A 15,158-nucleotide genomic window follows, 5' to 3' on the forward strand; every position below is an offset into this window, starting at 1 on the left:
GACTCAGTACAGCAGCAGTTGGCACCATGTGCAAATGGCTACTAGGATACTCTCTACTAGGATATATAAGCACAGCTGTAACTTGTAGAACACATTAAATAATCCTTCCATATTGTTCATGGCTCAACTAGTCTGTTATGTTTAATTTGGGTCACTTGAATTCCAAACAAATATGGGCACCAAGTAGAGGAAGTCTAGAAGAAAGTAGCAGGGAAGATCAGCAGACTAGTAATTGTGATTTTTAAGAAAGGACTGAAAGGGATGGAAGGAATGGAACCATTTCACTTAAAAGATGACACAGTGTATTCTTTGCATTCACTGTGCATATCAGAAATTCTTTATCATAGCATCACTTGTGCTTCAGCAGGTGTGATGTGAAGGACATGTCTGCACTTCATCGTAAACAGGACTTTTGCTGTCTCTTACAGAGTTAGTCTTCAACAGCCAGAGAGCCAGTACCAGGCTGAGGCTTGAGAAATGCAGACAACGTGCTGTAGTACAACAATTTTCTGTTCTCAACAAAATGAAGCAGCTCAGTTTGCTTTAAGTGCAACAGGCAGAACTGCCCCTTTGGTGAGTAAAGATATCATTACAAATTTTGGTTTCTGTATTAACTTCCTCTGAAGTGATGAGCTATAGCTATTTCAGTTAGTACTGTCTCCAGTAAAAGCAGAAATAGTTACTCTATATATGCAAAAGGCTTAATTGCCAAGCACAGTCTGAGGATATTTATGAATTAATATGTAAAATTGACTTGAGAAATGAATATTTCATTTACCTATTCATATGTCAGCCAGCAATTCTGCAAACTTTTACAAATCACATCTTACCTGAAAATAACCACTGAATGTGTCACACAAAGGGTAAGCTTTCAGCTAAGAAAAGGAGCTGTGATAAAAAGCATACCAAAAGTTACTTAAGATAAAAATATTATTCCCATTGACAGCTACTTGTTCCATGAAGAAAATCTAAAGCAAGTGTCTTGATTATAAGTGGAAAATGACAGGGAAAGTATCCATCTTAAAGCTGCATGTAGAACTCTGGTAAGTGGCCTTATTATGCTGTGTATCTCCCCCAATGCTCAGTTATCTGGGGAATTTGAGCTGGGACCAAAGAAAATAGTTTGTCAAAGTCTGTTTTTAAAGTCTTTCACTTTTCCTGCCTGAATGGTGAAGGGTAATGCCATCAGTAGGATTCTTTTAAGAGACAACAGGAAATTAGTCTTTATTCCTATGAAGTCTATTATTCATCCACCTGAGCCAGGAACATGGGGCCTTTTCTCAAAGAGCCAGATCTAGTCAAATGTAAATGAAAAGATGCTATGGTAGGTAGGGCATTCACAGCAGCAAATTACTACTTTTACTGCATAGAATATATCAAGTTTCACACTGCTTTATTCTTTTCCATGATATTCAAATAGTATTACACAGCTTTTACAACAAATAAATGTTGTGTTATTTATCAAGACCACACTGAATGAGGCTGAAGATGAAAATTCATAATAAAACCTTGCTGTATCTAAGCAGTTCCTGCCCGTTGCTAGTGGAAGGGCTTAAGATATCAGCATGGGAATCTTATCTCCCTTATTTTCAGCACATTCATGGTTTCCACCCAATTTCCCCATAAAGAGATTCCAAATCCAAAGTTTCCAGTTTAGGCCAAAGGTTGAAAATGAGCTAGGAGTTTGTGTCAGTTTGTTTTGCTTTTTTGTATTCATCATCAAGCCACATAACAGACGGTGCAGGGGAGAACAAGGATTGATAGTATGTACAGATACCATGATGGTGTCTGAACATAAGCTGAGCAGATTCTTGATTACAAAGGAAAACCAAGTTACCTAATGGCTTTGCACCCAGAGGTGCTCAGAGAAAGTGTTTTCTGCATGTTACCTTAATATAGCTGTAAAAAAACACACACAAGTTCTTGGAGAATTAGCACCTAGGCTATAAAATTATTTTTCTCACTTCTCCTTATAACCCTACTTTCTGTTGCTCAATGCTTAGCCAACCATTAAGCTTCCAAGTTCAAAGCCTTTTGTGGATGTCTGTCAGGCTATTTTATCTTTTAACTGAAATCTCAGCCAGCTATTTCCTGGAATAAAATAAAGCAAGATTTCCCTGCACTGGGACACCTATCCAGCCTCCAGCCACGTTATTAAGAAGCCTAGGAAGTCACCAGATATATTAGCCTTCCCCCCACCCCCCTTATAGGTACAAGTGGCTTTTGCCATCTTTTTGAAAATTCCCTTAAGATCACTAACAACACAACTGAAGTTTCTGGACAGCCTGTTTACACTTAGACTTCTCTGCGTTCAGCAGCAGGATGGAAGACAGGGATGATAGTACCACTAATCTCATCAGCATGGGAGATGAATATTCATCAGGGAAGCACTCAGCTGAGTAGACTACAAGACAGACATAATATATTAGTACAAGGCTTGGATTTCTCATTAAGACAGACTTATGCCTAAGCTTTAAATTAACACCTACCTCTGAGTGAGGAACCTAGCATGTATGTGTATAGAAGTGGACATCTGGTGATGAAGATCTATGCTATCTAATCAAATACCATCATAATGCTTATGGAAGCCAAGTTAAGGTATCAAAATGCTTCCTGTGCATCCAGCTATGCCACCTGATATTCAAGTCATCTAAATGCAGTATCATATAGATAACAGACTCTGAAAAGCATCTATTTGTGGTTGTAAATGCAGTTTGCCTTGTATTTAGTACCTTTTCAAATACATTAACATTTCTGAAGGATGCACCCTTCAGTTTTGTTTTTTTTAAGCAGTGTAGTCTAGCACTTGGAAGTGGAGAATTTGACTTTCTACAACTAAGGAATCAAGACCTTAACAGCCATGACTGCAGAAAGCAGAGGTAAGGTTTAACAAGCACACTTTGCCATCTAGACACATGCATGCAGGAGAGAAGTGACAAGATTCTGGTTGAATTTAATGGATCTTTGGTGCTCAGCAGTTAATCTTAACCAACAGTGCTTTAGGACAACGCTACCACAGCAAGAGCAACATTTACAGACACACACATAGGCAAGTGCAGCAGCATTAGCAGTGTCTGGAAAGTGGGCTAGCAAACCCTTCATATATATCAGCTAACCTTAGCATAGCAGAGCAAACAAGTCCACTACTCCTGTGAGAGGTGCAGAGCACCACATGCTTGTTGCCCTCCACTGTTCCTTGGTACACTGCTTGTAATGCATTTCAGCTTCAGTACAGCTGAGTTTGTCCATCATTTACTATGGAGTCATTACTTTTCAATTCAGGGAGAGGGAAAGAAGGCTCTTTCAACTATACTGGTCAAGATGCTTTGAATAAAATTAAGCCATTTCAATTAAGATCTCCTGAGATCAAATCTAAGTAGCAGCTTCCCATCCATCAGAGGAAGTTGGCCAGGGACTCCAGTAACCACAGCCTGGACTAGTCTGAGCATTTCCCCTTCACTGGAGAGGCACTCCAGTGACCATTTAGCAGTAAGTGCTGTGGATGAAGCTAGGGGAACAGTTAAGTGTTTGCTTCTGGGCTTTTTGCAGCACAGAAGTCCCACTGATGGGAGATGAGACTCCCAACTGGCAATCTTCTGGCATGGCAGCTGATTGACCATCCACAGCCCATCAATACTGGCTGGAGGGTAAGCCACAAGGCTTAATCATCTCACCTGATGTGCAGGTTAACACTCTGCACTTCAGTTGCTCCTTGTCAGAGCATTCACAAATGGAGATGACACCTGCATCATCTGGAGCATTCAGTGTGAGCACAGTGATTGTGAGAGTAGGTAGAGTGAAGAAGCAAGTATAACCCCAGTATAGAGGTAGGAGCTGAAGGGTGGGAAAAACCCATGAAATGCTCCAGTGCAGAGGGCACTGTCAAACAACTACTTTAGGAGCCCAGTCAGGTTGTGAGCTATTACACTGGCATACAAAGTAGCAGGTACTGTCATGGCTCTGCATTTACCCCAGAAAAAAAGAGGGACTAAGGGAAGATCCTGTAATCATTGCAGGATGATTAGCCCAAACTCAGCCCAGGGCACACTGACACTGGGTTTTTAGTCCATTCAGAAGCAGCAAAGCTGCAGACTGCCAGAGACCTGACTACCAGGAAGCTGAGGTCTGAGTCCTCCGCAACCAGTCACCAATAAAAGGCCTAACTGCTTCCCTCAGCAATAGTGTTCCCCTTCATGAGGAAGGGCTATTCTGTCACCTAAGATGGTGGATGAGCCTGGTGGGAAGAGATGGTCCTAAGTAAAAAAAAAAAAACAAAAACCAAAAAAAACCACCCACACACATGCAGGTTAACTCACTTCCCCACCACTGCCACCCTTTTCCTGCTGTCCAAGGCTCCAGATAGCTGCAGAGCCACTTTTCCATTATAGTCTAATCCCCAGATACCATTGGGAACCAGTTAAAGTAGATGAGGTCCCACCACAGAAAAATTTACTCAGACTACAAGAAGACTCCCCAGCTCAAGCTTTCATGTGATCTACTTGATCTATACCTGGGATAGGAGAAAGCTCAGTTTTGTTCCAATTCCTCCTCCCTGCCTCTCCATCCCATGAATTTTCTTAAGTTTACCAGCTCATACAGCAGTGCTGCTATTGACATTGGAAGGCTGCAGTCCTATTTCTGCATCACTTGGATCCCAAACCTATGCAAGGCACCACAATATCTAGAGCATTTGGCAGTGTGGGGCTCAGCACTCCAGTATTTTGACAGAAATTCTCTATCTTCAAGTACAGAATTTGCTCTAGTTACCAATATCACTTCTGAGGTATAAGCCAAGTCTCTTAACAGGTTTCACTGGGCATGCAACAACTTCATACTCTAAGGGTAACCTGTTGGTACAGCCCAGAAATTTCAGCTCAAGTCCTGGGGGCTGTTGAGGAATAAGATGAAGACTGCTTCATGGTCAATCCTTTGAGTAGGTCTGTTCAATTATTCCTCCTGGGCAGTAGCCTACAGAGGACTGTAACCAAAGGCCATCCCCTTCCCTGGTTACCCATCTGGTACTCTTCCCTTCAATAGCTTCCTTGCCCTGCAAAGTTGATTTCTATCTAAGTTCCAGACCAAGAAAAGATGCAAGAAATCTGATCAATTAGCAAGTTCCTTTCACTATGACACAGTGGGTGAAAAAGTAACATTTAGTGACAATACAGCTTTCATTGGGAAAGCAGAAGTTAAATGGAAGAGAATGAAGCTAGCAAATAGTGCACTTGTGACATCTTTTGGAAGTCCTAGAATGCCTTTCCTAAAGGAGTCATCAAAATACTTATCTTAAAAGCCAGAGAGGGTAGTGCAATATAAGCTACAGTGAAAGAATTTGATTACATTTATCTCATTACCCCCTACATGTTTCTGGACAAAGTTTTTTTCAATTTATCTTTTAAAACATGTTTTTAGCTGGAGTGACTAGCTAAGTAGAACAAAGTGTTTTTACCTTGTCCTTTCCAGCCTTTTTCCTACCTAAAAATTTGCAAGCTGCCAGCCAGAAGTCTGAACAAAGACAATACTGATGCATATCAACACATTACAGTAGTTCTTTGAAAAGTGATTGTAGATGTGATCAGTGCAAAGTGAGCAAGAGCTATATAAGGATTTGATTTCAGTCTCTTCTAGCATAGAAATGCTATTGTCTAATCTAAATTAGGCATGAAAGCATGCTGAGCCCAGTATCCAGAATATATTCCTTTCTTCCACAGAGAGGAGCAGACACTTTGATACAATATTAGAGTCCTGTCTACATACAGCAGAGCACAAATACTTCCTCTACAAATCAGGGGGGGAAGGGAAGAAAAAACCTGAGGAAGATGCCTAGTAAGCATCAAGTTTTGGCCACAAATTACAGCAACAAGATGCAAGTTTGAGACAGACACCCTCATTCCAGATGTTTACTTCCATTCTGGAGAAGCACAGGTGTTGAAAACTCCTTCAGAAAAGCAGAAACTATAAAACCCTCCCCCCCATCCTCCAAAGAGAGCCTATTTGAAGTGGTAGGGAGGGTTAGAGCAAGAGCTGCAAGCCTGGCTTATTCTCAGCTAGGCATTGTGCAAATGCTGCTTTTTCATGACTTGCCAGCCTATGCAATTAATTCTGTAAGTTTGATAACAGCTGACATATTAGGAATTACATCTCAAAATTAGATCTTTCTTCACAATATGTACTACTTGCATGCTATTTGTAGTTCACTACTCCAGACCCAACCAGTTGTACTTTCAACGTGAACCTGTAATCAAAGAACTTGTCTTTTGCTTTTCATTCACACCATGCATAGCTGTTTAGGGCTTATTACAGCCAAAATAGCATTTCACCTCTTTACCCAAGATCCCCAGGCAGTGGAGTATCTGATGATGCTTCAAAAGAAATTAAGCAGAAGATTTTGCCTGGAAGGAGAAAACATCATAGAGAGGTTGATGGCTTGCAGCAATTCAGTGTTGAACCTTTAGCATTTGGCTACAGGCAAAGGAGAGATTTGTCCTAAGACAATACATCTTAAATTGCTGAACACACTACATGTAAGATAAGGCCGGCCATTTAAGGTTAGAGCAAAGACTTCACCTATCATCTCTAGAAGCAGCCAGCAGCATGGGGAACGATAGCAGAGCAGACAAGTAGCAAACTCTTCCCACCTCTTTCTAGGCTCTAATAACTGGCTTAAGGCACTTACAATAAGAGGCTACATCTGAACAGTTGCCTCCACTATCCACTGATAAATTCTGCAAGTTCATCTAATCATTAAATCTAATTAATATTTAGACTCCACTGCATACTGCCCCAGTGACTTCATTTATGCACTGAATGTTTGACCCCAGTCATCTTTCAAACCTCACTTGGATCTCATTGATAGGTGCCTCTGATAGGGGTCAGGATTTTACATGTTTCTTTCATATTACACCTAGCTTCCTGTCCTTTTAGCAGTCTATCAAACTAAAGCTTTAGACTGAGCTTCTCCTCTGTCCTAGCATGGAAGCCATTTCCCAGTCACCCTCTTTGTGCTTTTCCCCAGGTCCAACACTTCCTTTCAGAGATGGATGGGAGACTAGCATGCAGCACTAAGGACTTCAAAGCACCCAGGAATTGCATGGTGGCATGGTAAGATGTCCTGGTTTGTAGTCTGTACTTCTGATGATCCTTTTGCTCAGTGATTAGCACTAGGCTGATTTCAGAAAGCTACCCACAGCTCCAAGATGTCAGTGAAACCAGCTACCAAGACATCATTGCCTGCACCTACTGTGAATTACTTAGACACGTTTCAAGCCCCCGAAGGTTCTTACTTGATCTTGCACCTGCACCCTGAGGTCTTCAACTCAATTGACTTGAACTCCTCATATTGAGCCAAATCCTTCCTACCCTCTAAGCCTTCTTTTGTTCAACACAAACTCAGATATGCCCTGATTGTTTCTTGTTGCATTTGTTTCTGCATTTGAAACAGCTTATGCTGAATGAGCTCTTATATTTCATTGGCCATTAAACTGTTGTAGACCTGTAACTTGAACATTTACCTTAAATACTGTAACCTATACCAGTTATATCATAATATTGCTACCAGCAAGTTGCTACAGCAACCTAGGTTTTAACTACAAGGCTATTTTGTTTTAACTACAAAATAAGAGACCTCTAATCCTATCAACTAGGGTCACCTGGCAACTAGTAGCATTTTAATGAAACCCTCAGCCCTATGGGTTTTACACTTGAATTTTTATGGCCGCTGAGACTGAACAATAAGGTTCCTTTTCTTAAAAAAAAAGAAACAGCTGAATTTGAACTATGATTGTTCATTAATGACAACTGATTTTTTTTAACAGCACAGTACTCTTTGGACACCTTTTATCTGTTATCTCAAAAAACTGAAATGGCCCAATGCATTCTAGATATAATAGAGGCAGTCAGCATATAGTTCTTATTCTACTACAAGTTTGAGCTAGAAAGATGAGGTTTTTTCACAGAATCTTAGTGTGAGATAATTGAAAGTCATTTAATCTAGAAAGTCATCTATAACAGAATGATGTAATCACTTCTCTTGATCTAAGGGTATTAATGCATCAAATATTGGCTTCGGCTACTATCAAACTGCCAACTATTTACCTTTATAGGAATAAAGGTAACTCTCACCTGGTGAGCAGGAAGCCCTGTCTGCTGCCTTCAGTTTGAAGGAGTTCAGGATGTTGAACAGTTCAGTGGCTCAGGCATCCTGGTGAAACCAACTCTGTTAAACTCTGTCTGTTTTTTAATCTTTAAAAAACCTCAGTCCTATAAGGAGAGACAGTCAGGGCAAGCAATCCCATTTTAGTTTAGTGGGAATGGCTGTATGAATACCAATATCCTCATCAGTGGAAGAGCTGCAAGATCAGGGTCTGTTTTTGTGTACCTCTTTCATTCATCAAGCTAGTATCACTTGGTAGTTTCCACATGAATAAAGACAGATCACAAGATGACTAGAGCAAGGCTCTGGAAGCAGTCCAACTACTCTAATATAACTGGCATTTGCCAGACCCCAGGCAAACTATGTGCAGCACACCTGTAACAGCCAGACATCTTGGTACCTGTCTTTTACTCCACCTATCATCCTGTTCCTCCCTTGAGAACCTTTGGCAGCTCATACACCAGCAATAGCCACACCACCCCAGGCAGTTTGTTACCTACTTCTCCCCCCAATCCTCCGGGTGTCTGTGGGTACCTTTGACTGTAGGACTGCTGTACATGACTGTACAGGCAGCCCCAGGGGGTTCCGCAAAGGTGTAGGTGGCTAAATCTCTATGTAACATAAGCAGAGCAAGAGAAGCCCAGTAGATCCAAGTGTGCAGGATGCATACTTCAATCTGAGATCCACACAAATTAATCACTTGGCAAGGTTTACATAGTAGGTAAACTCACCTTTTAACTTACCAGACCTTAGATCACTGTAGAAGTCTAGGTTTTTACCAATACACTCATGAAAGAGGAGATTAAACCTATATGATAAAGGCTGTGGTATGCCCATTAAGCATATGGGACCAAGCACATTCCTGCTCTGCCTCATGAAGAGCAGGGACTGGAATTAAGTTTCTTTTTCTTCCAAAGATCTTCCTTTTGGGGGGAGATGAAGGAACACAGGTCCTCCTGTCTAGTTTGAGATGCCATCCTCTAGGTACCTAACTGCCAGCCTTGAGAACAGGTTCCCTTGCAAGGAATTTTACATTCAATTATTATTTCCCCAACAAAAACGCAGCCAGTTCCACTGCATTTTACATGAGCAAAAACTGGACGTGGTTCAAACATATTAAGAGAATGAACAAAGCCAAGTTCTTCTGTAGAGCTGGAGAGGAAGGTTCTTCCAGCTCTAGTGCTTCCCCCCTCCATGTAGTCAGCTATTCGTAAGAGCAAAATGACAGCAAGTATAAGTATTTTCTCAGTCACTGAAAAAAGTGACTGTTCAAATCACCCCTTCAAAAGCTTTTCTGATAGAAGTCAGCAGTTATTGACTCTAAAGCATCAACTTCTGACATAAAACAAGCCAAAATTATATAAAAGGGTTTTGCTGTTGATTCCCTTTAACACAAACTTTAAATCAAGGCTAAGTTCCTATGTGCATGCATGCACATTTGGTGTTTGATCTGAGCACAGTTACACTGCTAACAGATTACAGGTAAAACAACCAGAAAGCTAGTTCTAATACACTGCACCAGACATGCTGTAACTTCATTTACAGTAAACTGCGCAAATAGCTTTGATACTTGGCATATAGCTGTCTAAATGCCAGACACAGAGGAGCTCCTCTTAACTGAAAATGTTAGACAAATGCCCTGTAAGATATCATCTCAGCTCTTCAAAGTTAAGAGCCATTGTAGCTGGTCAGCAAAAAACCTAATCAAGTTACCCAAATGGCTCTAATAGCCACTCTTACACAGCAGTGTGCTTGATCTTTAGGAGCAGCTTTTCCTCATATGATAAAACCTGGAGCTCCGCAGAGAGATTAAATGGCCACAGCACTTGGAGCAGCGCTTTCAGCAGCAGGTATACAAACATTTTTCACAGTGGTCCCCCACTGTCCATATGGCTCCCACATGCCCTCAGCAGCAAGTCCCTTCCTTTTGAGCCAGGAAGCCCTTTCAGTCAAAAGCAGCTGCTGCCACCGCCCCCATCACCCAAGCAGCATACAGACAGGTCAGTACTGCTGTCCCCCACCCTCTAGGACAGGATAAGCAGCATGCAGAGGGGTGCTCACATACCAGCAGGCAGGAGAGGGGCACCATCACCCTGGCATCACCCCAGGGTGGTGCTACATCCCCAAGGATGCTAGGGCACCCACTGCCCTGGAGCAGCATCCCCCACACACCACCCCAACCTGTTGCTAACAGAGCACTTGCAGTTTCCCCTTGGCTGCTGCAACAGGGAGGATTAGCCTGACCCATGTTAAAGCCACCCCCCACCCCACCTGCAGCAGGTGCCCCCACTTACATGTACCAAGGCTCCGTGGGGGATGCTGCTCACCCAGGCACAGGAGGAGAAGAAAGCAACCCTGCACTGCTTGGGCACAGGAGAGGATCTGCAGCCCCCAGCACAGCGGAAAGGGGACAGCTGCAGCCAGCTGCTGCTTGCCCGACGTGGGGAGGAGGAGGAGGCAGCAGAGAAGGAGGGATACAACAGCAGCAGCCCAAGGGCAGGCTGCAGGCGCTAGGGCCCATGGGCTGTCACCAGCCGCTGCCACCCCTGTGTAGAGGGGGATGCCTGGGCTGCATATTAGGGTTGGGGGATTTTTTGCACATGCTGCTTGGCAAAAACAGCAGAAAGGGGGGCTCTGAAGTGTCCCATTGCCTTGGGAAGCTTTTAAGCAGGGTCAAGGACTAACAGGTAGCTCCCTGATTGCCAGTCCTCTAACCCACACATCCCAGGGGTGCAGCTGGGGCAGGCAGGCAGCAGCAGCACACAGCCCTCCAGCACAGCATCCTCAGGCTCACTCCACAGACTGAGCTCCAGCAATTCAAGCCTCTCTAAAGCCAAGGTACAGGTAGCTTTTAGGTCAGAAGCAGGAACTTGGGGGAAAGAATAACCTGTTAACCTAAGTTAAACCATTTTGCCTATGTATTGAGGGCTAGGGTTTTCCCCTTGCCTCTTTCCTCCTACCCCTAAGCCTGTTGGAAGAGCACAGTCAGTGGTGGGGGACATTGGGATCCCAGAGCTGGAGAGCAAAACCAGCTTGTACACAGCTCTCCACCTTTCTGCCAGTCCCCATAGCCAAGGGCTATAATGGGTGCAACACTCACCCCCACCCTGAGCACCAGGGCACTCTTCCTCAAGGGACCAAAGAAAAGGTGTTAGGCAGGCTGAGTGTGCCCCAGCCCCCTCCTTCCAGGGCATCTGAAATAACCTGCTCCAGGGCTCTGCCTTCACCTGCTGGAGGGTCCTTGCTCTACTCCTGGCTTTCAGGGGCTCTCCAGAGCACTGCTCCCAAGCAGCCAGATTACAGGAATAGGCCCTTTCCTCTCAGCTGGAATTCAAAGGGTAATAGATGCCTTGCAGGAGATCAGGAAAGTGAGGAACACTACCCACAACTCCCTTACCTGAGAAGGCAGAGAGCATTCCTCTGAATCCCAGGAGAAAGAGTTACCAGGCATACTGTGGGTAAGTACACATTCCAATGAGCTTAAGAAGGAGGAACATACTCCATGCAACATGTTGCCACTAGTTGAGCTAACCTAGACACATACAGAAAGCTACAAAAAAGTCACTTAAAAAGGGAAAACCAGCCCAGAACCAGGGGCAAGAGCAAAGAAGTGCCAACAGAGTTTCACAATACCTGTGCAGGAGCCAAAACCAGTCCAGCAACACTATCTAGAGCTAGCCAAAACATAGGGGTCCCCACCAAGTCTGCAATAACAAGGCAGCTTAGAGACTAAGCTGAAAAACAGAGGCAGCAGTCCCCCTGTATAACAGCAGAACTAGCAATAACTAAGAGCACCCTCAGCTCAAGTAAACACCATACCCCTCAGCCTGAGCTTAAATGCAGTGCGGGGGCCATTTGGGGATGGCATGTGGGGTGTGGCGGCCCAGGTGAGGCCATCAGGGTAATTGGGGCCTGGTGGGGCATGTCAAGTGCCTGTATCAGCAGCTGAGGTCCGTGCACCTCTGATATCTCCACCAATACCTCTGCTGCTGGCTTCGGGGCAAGGCACAGAAAGCACAAGCTGCCAGTGAATTTGGGAGTAAAGGGTGAGGCAGAAATGTCATCTCAACTTGGGACGTGACAAAGTGCCCTCTCTGCCGTAATGCATATGGAGGGCGAGCAGTGAGAAACGTGTGTAACGGGTGTGTAGCGTGTGTGCTGTTAACACAAAGAGTTACCTACACACAGGGATCTTTCTGACCCATGTCATAAGATCTGACTTTGCGGTGAATTTAATTCTGTTTTTTAATGACAGTAGGAAAGCAGTTGATGGACACGGGCTATGAAATGAGTGTTTGCTACCTGTTTTGCCTATTCTTATTCAAAACAGTCAATAACAGCTGAAATCAGAAAGGCCTATTTAAAATACTAAATGTGGGCAGAGAGAGATGAGAGAGAATACTTTATAACTTTCCCAGGCCTTAGACAAAAGGGGCCAAGACCCAAGCACATCAAGTGCAAGTGCTAGGCTGTCACAGTTGGCTGTCAACAGCATGGATGGCCACAGCAGAGGTGAGAAGACTCTCCATGGATTCTTCATGGAGATGGGGATATCAGTCTCAGACTTTCATTAGGTATTAATATTTTATTATATACCTCAGACTACATGATGAGACTTGCAACAGTTGAGTAGGAGTCCCTTCTGGCTTAGGAAAGAAAAAAATCGCCTGAAATTTGAAACACCTCATTCTGTTTTCCCCAGCAAAATTAGAAATATCCCTGTTCACCTGGAAGGGCTGGTTTTGTGTGTGTGCGCACACCCCAGCATGCTGTTGTCTTGGGTATGGGAGTCTGCAACCAGCAGAGCAGGATTCAGATTCCTGTCCCAGGTGAGTTCCTCACAGATGTGATGGGGTGGATATTTATTTTCTCTTCCTGAGGGTGGCTCGTGAAGTGGGTGGTGCATTGTGCAGCTATCTTGTGGTCTAATTTCTTCTCGTTATTTAAAAACCTTTGAAAACCTTTTAGCTGTTAAAGGGAAAGTTGCTGCGCAGGAGATGAAGTGGGTGAGTTTGGCAGTGTGCTTGGGCTTGCAGTTGTAGACTTTAGTTGGTTTTTGTAGGTGCTGAAGTAGGCTATGATGTTGCTGTTGCATGGCATGTGGTTGTAGAGGCTTGGGATATCCTCGGAGGATAATTATCTCCCCTTCTCTGGATGCTAGAGCAATATTTCCCCAAATATATCTTATTCGGGGTTGCTGCTTTTGTTTCTATGTTCAAGTAATGGGGTGTCTGAGTTGCAGATTTCTGTCTGCTGCTGGACCTATTAAAGGAGGCTATCTGTCCTCCCAGGCGTAGTGTTGCAGGTGTGAGTGTAATCATATGTACTGTATGAAGACTGGCTGAAACGATAGGATGGCCTTGGCAGATAAAATAATAAAAACGGTATGAAATTTCATACTGATCATAAAACCATTATTTAGGTTGCAACAGTGATGTTTGACTCTAAGTCCAGGAGCTCATCGGTAAGAAATATTAGGTCATAAGAAAGTCTAAATAAGACTGAGTGGGTAACTCAGTGGGACCTTAGGATGGGAGAGCATGAGGTATTTCTAATACCTTTGAAGGCTCCCCAGGATATTAGAAAGCCCTCACTTGGACTAGTCAGGAAAGCTTAATTCAAAATTAAATAAATTCGGAGAGAAACTGCAAAAAACTCTATTGTGTAGTCTGTATAGCACATGCTGAGATAGGATCTTAAATATCAGGGAGTAAAACCAATACATATTTAGCTACAAGAAAGTGTTGGCACGAAAACACATTGCTTATAAGCTGTCCATGAGCATATTTAGATAGGAAATTAGAAAGCTCTTCCATGGGAAAAACAGAAGCAAAAAGTCCTCCAAATACTTTTAAGATGGCATTTTTTAGTTTGAGAATAAGAAGTGCTCCCTCATGAATTCTGGACCCGCAGTGAAGCTAGCGAGACTCTTGGGAAGCCATCCTGACCTGCTGATATTCACGGGGTGTGAACAAGTATGCACTGGCCTGTGCAGGCAAGACAAGGGCAAATAGTGAAAATTATTTGCTTGAACGACATTTCAGAAACTAAAACTTTGTGTTTTCATTCTTCTACAGAAGGTGTAACTTCCCTTTTTTTCTGTCTTTTGTTAGATGAGAATTTAAAGGGGAATTATTTTTGGTGACAGCATTGTTTCTGTGACTTTCTGTAGCTGGTGACAACAGCTATGCCGGCACTGTGTTTAGAGCGTGGACTCCAGCCCACACTCGTTTTGCATCCAGACTGCTCGCGCCCCAAATAGCACTTAGCAACAGACAGGCTTGTGGTGAGTCTTCTCCGCTACATCCCCTTTTTGCCCCTGAGGGTAGGCTGTCCAGTGGGGGTGTGAGCTGTATCTTGGGGGAGCAGGGCTGGGTGAAGAGAGGGAGACTCCATCTGACCTGTCGGACCTTCCTGTCCACATGCTCACTCCTACCTGGCAGCCAGCTGGAAATTTGCCTTGAGTCAGATGGGGTGCTCAGGGCTGGGAGGGAAATGGGCCAGAGGGTGACTTTGTTGCTGCTTGAGGAGCAGGGACTTTTTTAGGGGAGAGATAAATGGGGGTAGCGTTACGTTTAGAAAAGAGGGTTTGGAGGTTCAGTCAGGCTTAGCAGTGGGGATAGACGTGTTTGGGAGGTAAGATGTGTTGCTATTGCAGAACAGCAGGGGAGTTTGACCTAAGAGACCTGAGATCTTCGGCATTACTCTTCATCACTCTGTTGTGACATTATGCTGGACAACCTTGAAAACTGGATCTCAGCTACAAAGAGAGAACAACAGAGGTGCAGGTAAGTCACGGATCCTTCAAGGCACTCATCTAAATGTGACATAAAAAAATAGCCAAGCTTCAGTCTGAACAGACAGTTAAGGACTGCTATTGCTGGCAACCTGTCTGAAATGGCTGTGAGGTGTTCATTCGTGCCTCCGTTTCTCACCATGAAGGATGTCCTGCTCACTCACCATGGCCTAGAAGGGAATGACCACATGCGCACCTGAAGCCTGTGGC

At 43.8% G+C, this 15,158-nt stretch overlaps 1 long non-coding RNA gene across 1 annotated transcript; it reads left to right on the forward strand.

Moving 5' to 3' along the window:
• Positions 1–439: 439 nt before the first annotated feature.
• Positions 440–7,249, forward strand: LOC112994558 (uncharacterized). Its single transcript, XR_003261966.2, has 4 exons — positions 440–573; positions 947–1,043; positions 2,794–2,879; positions 7,016–7,249. It is a non-coding gene; the product is annotated as an uncharacterized LOC112994558 (long non-coding RNA).
• Positions 7,250–15,158: the final 7,909 nt, after the last annotated feature.

The sequence above is a fragment of the Dromaius novaehollandiae genome, chromosome 4 (genome assembly GCF_036370855.1).
Source record: "Dromaius novaehollandiae isolate bDroNov1 chromosome 4, bDroNov1.hap1, whole genome shotgun sequence".
NCBI lineage: Eukaryota > Metazoa > Chordata > Aves > Casuariiformes > Dromaiidae > Dromaius > Dromaius novaehollandiae.